Source organism: Chelonia mydas, chromosome 1 (assembly GCF_015237465.2).
Source record: "Chelonia mydas isolate rCheMyd1 chromosome 1, rCheMyd1.pri.v2, whole genome shotgun sequence".
Lineage (NCBI taxonomy): Eukaryota > Metazoa > Chordata > Testudines > Cheloniidae > Chelonia > Chelonia mydas.
This window is the reverse complement of record NC_057849.1, coordinates 215,439,642-215,445,310: the sequence shown is the minus strand read 5'-3', so window position 1 is coordinate 215,445,310 and position 5,669 is coordinate 215,439,642. Positions and strand designations below refer to the sequence as shown.

The window sequence follows — 5,669 nt, the reverse complement described above, 5'->3', positions numbered from 1 at the left end:
GCGACTCTGCACTTTTCAGAAAGCTGTTCCTAGTGTGGACAAATGCTCAGGCTGACGGGGAAAGGCGCGTCGAGCAAAAGGTACGGGAGCAGCAGGCGCTGCACAGACAAACTGGGTGAGACCGGGGGTAGGGGTAAAAAAAGACGTAGGTAAACTTCAGCTTCAGAAACCAAACTCCAACTTGTCAAGGAAACGTTCTGTTTCTTGCCCTAAAAGACTGTTTGATAGCTGACACTTCATTTTCTATAAAATAGGAGAAAATGACATAAACCTGTAAAAAAAATAAATGTCACCTGCTTTTAGCGGTCAGCAAAAGTACCAGGCAGTAGCTCGGGATGGCTCGTTGCAGATTTTTACAGGCCACAGTTTTCCCAACTGATCTGTTGCTGAGCGTAACCAGATGGTAGATAACGTGCACATCAGTTGTGGTAGTTGTGCAGCCCAGGATTCGCTTATCACAAGAGAGCAGTGAGTAAACGCTTTATTCCTTAGGTCAGAAGTGGGCAAATATCGTATTCCCCAAATGAGAAGTGAGGAACCTGTTTATCCGGATTTATCCTTGACTACGCTACTGTGTGGGACATTGTCTGTGGTTCTTTCCATCTCTGTCTGCAATTTTCCTTCCGTCTGTTGCCATGCTAACAGGCATGCAGCTCCACCAATGGTAGCACTAGTGCAGACCGGGTCTGCATTTGCCAGCATTTAACCACTGTGTCATAAAACCCTGCTCAGCCCAAGCTTACACCTTCATTTCTTTATTTTAACATGCATCAGGGAATGGGCAGCATCCTGCTTGTCTGTATCATGGGAAAGGGGAACTGTACCCTACTTTCCCCATCCGGGATCAGCTTCTTTCTCCCTGTTCCCCTGCACTTGCTTTGTTTGTAGAGAGATAAGGGCCTACCCAGGAGAGTTGGCACAGGAATATAATCTCCCTCAAATAAAGTGCATGCAGAAGTGCAGGTGGTTCCCACCTGTTAAAATAAACCAGAACCGAGCTGGGGAGTGGCACTGTCCTCAGCCAAAGCACCTTCCCTCCTGCAAAGAAATGGGTACAGCAGTTGTGAGAGCTTCACCCACATACACCACCTCATCCCTGGAGTGGTAAAAGGGGAGCTCTATTTCCATGGACCATGTCAGTCCTTGGCCCCTCTCCTGAGAGTGACAACAACATGGTCACCTATGCCCATTTGTGATGGTGGTTTTTGCAATATATACACCTGTCCCACTAAGAACTTGATGGAGACACCCCCATCTCATTAGAGAGAGCCCACCAAACATCCATTGGATGGGAATTAATTTGAGTATCTAATGAAGGAATTGAGATTGAAATTAATTTGCACTTGCTGGTGTCCAGGGTTGGATTGGACAAGGTGCCGTTGAGGTAAAATATTTTGTATTCCAGTCCCCAAACTTCATGAGCTATCCACTCCCCTCTGACCTAGGGCTGTATTGGAACTGATGTTCTAGAGGTGAAATGCTTTACTTAGATCTGTATTAAGATCACACAGAAAGTGAGGGTCTCAGCTCAAATTCAAATCCAGAACTCTACCTTGTGGATGTTCACAGTTTTAACATGTCTGCACCAGACTGGTTCATCACCTGTAATATCTCTGTGAATTCAGCTTCAGAGCTTCTTTACATTCAAAATCATAGAAATGTAGGGATGAAAGGGACTTCAAGAGCTCATCTAGTCCAGCTCCCTGCATTGAGGCTGGAGCAAGTAAACCCAGACCATCCCTGACAGTTGTTTTTCCAATCTGTTCTTAAAAACCTCCAATGACAGGGATTCCACAGCCTCCCTTGAAAGCCTATTCCAGAGCTTAACTATCCTTACAGTTAAATTTTTTTTCCAAATATCTAACTTAAATCTCCCTTGCTGCTGATTAAGTCCATTACTTCTTGTCCTACCTTCAGTGGACATGGAGAACAATTGATCACCATCCCTTTTGTAACAGCTTTTAAAGTACTTGAATACTTCTGTCAAATTCCCTGTTAGTTTTCTTTTCTCAGGAGTATACATATCCAGTTTTTTAAAACTTTTCCTTATAGGTCAGCTTTTCTAAACCTTTTTATGATTTTTGTTGTTCTCCTCTGGATTCTCTCCAATTTATCCACATCCTACATAAAGTGTGGCACCCAGAATTGGATACAGTACTCCAGCAGAGGCCTCACCAGTGCTGAATACAGCAGGACAATTACCTTCTGGGTCTTACATACAACACTGCTGTTAATACACCCCAGAATGATATTAGTCTTTTTTGAAGCTGCATCACATTGTTGACTCATATTCAATTTGTGATCCACTATAACCTCCAGATCCTTTTCAGTAGTGCTAGCACCTAGCCAGTTATACTCAATTTTGTAGTTGTGAATTTGACTTTTCCTTCCTAAGTGAAGTCCTTGCACTTGTCTTTATTGATTGTCATCTTGCTAATTTCAAATTGCTCTCTCCAATTTGTCAAGACATTTTGGATTCTAATCCTGTTCTCCAAAGTGCTAACTAGCCATCCCAGCTTGATGTCATTCACAGATTTTATAAGTATACAGGTGCGTCGCATCTTACGCGCATTTAACATGTGTGAATTCAGCTTTGTGTGGTCGGAAAAAAAAAAAAAAGAAAAAGAGAAAAATAACAATTTAAATACTGTACCTGTAGTGCGGGCGATTCCACCCGCCATTACACTCAATGTAATTTTGACTATACGCGATTTTCGCTTTATGCGCTGACTGCTGAACATAACCCCAGCATAAGATGAGACTCGCCTGTATTCTTCACTCCATTATCCAAGACATTAATTAACATATTGAAGAGTAGCAGACCCAGGACTGACCCCTGCAGGACATCATTAGATACGCCTTCCCAGTTTGACAGCAAACCATTGATAATTATTCTTTGAATATGGTTTTGCATCCATCATAGAGTAATTTCATCTAGACCACATTTCCTAGTTTACTTATGAGAATGTCATGTGGGACTGTGTCAAAAACCTTACTGAAATCAAGATATATCATGTCGACAGCTTTCCCCTATCCACTAGGCCAGTAACCCTGCCAAAGAAGGAAATTAGGTTGGTCTTGCTTAATTTGTTCTTCACTAATCCATGTTGGGTATTGCTTATCACTCTATTATCCACTACGTAGTTACACATCCATTGTTTAATGATTTATTCCAGAATTTTTTCAGGTATCAAAGTTAGGCTGTCTGTAATTCTCCGGATCCTCTTTGTTCCCATTTCTACAGATGGGTATTGTGTTTGCTCTTCTCCAGTCCTCTAGGACCTCATGTGTCCTCTATTCTCAGAGTTAATCACTAAGGTTCTGAGATTGCTTCAGTTAGATCCTTAAATACCCTAAATTGAATTTAATCAGATCCTGCTAACTTGAATACATCTAACTTATCTAAATATTCTTTAACCTGTTCCTTCTCTATTTAAACCTTTAATAATTTAAACCTTCAGAATAATTTAAACTTTAAAATATCTCTCTATCTATGCTACTGAAGGAGGTTCTGAACTCATAGCCTGTTATCCTGCACTGTTCCCTACTGAACCTCCTGCTGGGACAGGAGCTTTGAGCTCCGAACAGCCAGAGCTGCACAGAGCAACTCTTGCTGGAGGTTGCTGGGAGACACTAATGCAGCCAGTGTTCCTGCACTTTTGTGTTCAGAAGTTTCTTTTGGGACGGGCCAGGCCTGGCATGGCGGGAGCTGGACTCAGCTACAGCTCCTGTATTGTTCCCTACAGCACTCTGCTGGGAGACAAGAAGTGTGGAGAAGCTAGGCGCTCCCTGTGCATTGTGCCCCAGGCCTATTTCCTAGCATTTCTCCTGCTGAGAGATGCTAGGACTGGAATAGTTTTTAACTACCTGTAGCCAGTGATCCCTCCCTGTTCCCTACAAAGCCTTTTGCCGTAGGAGGCTGGGACTGTAGTAGATGTGATCTCTTCATAGCCGACACGACTGTACTATTCTTGATGGCATGCTTTGCTGGAAGATGGTAGGTCTGGAGTAGTCAGGAGCTTCCCATGGAGCTAGCATTCCTTCTACACTTTTTATAGTTTTCAGAGCGGTAGCCGTGTTATTCTGTAACAGCAAAAACAATGAGGAGTCCTTGTGGCACCTTAGAGACAAACAAATTTATTTGGGCATAAGCTTTCATGGGCTAAAATTCACTTCATCAGATGCATGGAGTGAAAAATACAGTAAGCAGTATATATATGAAAAGATGGGAGTTGCCTTACCAAGTGGAGGGTCAGTGCTAACGAGGCCAATTCAATTAAGGCGGAAGTGGCCTATTCTCAACAGTTGATTACTTTTGTAGTGCTAACGAGGCCAATGCAAGGTGGATGTGGCTCATTTCTAACAGTTGACAAGAAGGTGTGAGTATCAGCAGAAGGAAAATTACTTTTTGTAGTGACCCATTCAGTCCCAGTCTTTATTCAGGCCTAATTTGATGGTGTCCAGTTTGCAAATTAATTCCAGTTCTGCCGTTTCTCATTGGAGTCTGTTTTTGAAGTTTTTTTGTTGAAGAATGGCCACTTTTAGGTCTGTTATTGAGTGTCCAGGGAGACTGAAGTGCTCTCCTACTGGTTTTTGAATGTTACAATTCTTGATGTCAGATTTGTGTCCATTTATTCTTTTGCATAGAGACTGTCCGGTTTGGCCAACATACATGGCAAAGGGGCATTGCTGGCACATGATGGCATATATCACATTTTATAGTGCCTCCTCCTGTGAAAGGCTGTAATTTCCAGAGTCAGTGCTTCTCTTCTGGTCCCTAAAGTTTTATGTGACAACGATAAAGCTACTTACTTTCTCTATGCTTCACTTTACCTTCCCCAGCCTCCACGCAGGTCTGTGCTACAGTTTTAATTAAATAGTGACCATAGCATACCATGCATACAGTGCCTCCAAATGGGAAAGGCCAAGCTAGGGGTAGCTGTGACCTACCTTATTCTCTATGGTGACATTAAAGTTTACTTGTGTTCATTCTCTCTCACATGTTGCTGAAAAGGAACTAGATTTCTTGTGAAGCTTTAGTCAATACTGTTGAGCTACCTATCACGGTCAGCTGAACTCTTATCTCTCCCGTCCAGTTGCTGTGCTCTTTCTGGTTTCCGTGACCTCATTCCTGCCAAGGGAAGAATGCACCAAAATATAAATAACTTTACCAGTACCAAAAGCTTCTGTGTATTTGTATTGTTTTGCCTTACTTTTTGTTCATAAGAACACTGTCCTTGGACAAATTGTACACCGGATACACAAAGGAAAACACCCAGACCCTCAAAACATTCACACAAAGCGGGTGCTACTATAAACGAATAAATAAAAATAAAATATAAACATGCCTTAGATAGACAAATACAGTCATGTAGACATGCATCCATGCACACACACACAGACACACACACACACGCCCCCACACAGAAATATCAATACAAATGGACATGCACACAGACAGAAAAACACAGACATACACAAATATGTACACACACAAATACAGACATAGAGACATAGGTGCACACATATACCGATACACACATATAGACATACATGCACACATACACTGATACAGGCATGTAGATATACACACACCCACACACAAAACACAGGCATCTAGATATGCACACACACATACACCAATACAGGCATATAGATATGTGTGTACA

General features: G+C 42.2%; 1 long non-coding RNA gene across 1 annotated transcript; it reads right to left on the bottom strand.

Annotated features, from left to right (window-relative positions):
* Positions 1-2,228: 2,228 nt before the first annotated feature.
* On the bottom strand, positions 2,229-5,461 carry LOC119565246. Its single transcript, XR_005223879.2, has 3 exons — positions 5,214-5,461; positions 4,951-5,131; positions 2,229-4,083 (listed from the first exon to the last, which is right to left on the bottom strand). It is a non-coding gene; the product is annotated as an uncharacterized LOC119565246 (long non-coding RNA).
* Between the last annotated feature and the right edge of the window lie 208 nt (positions 5,462-5,669).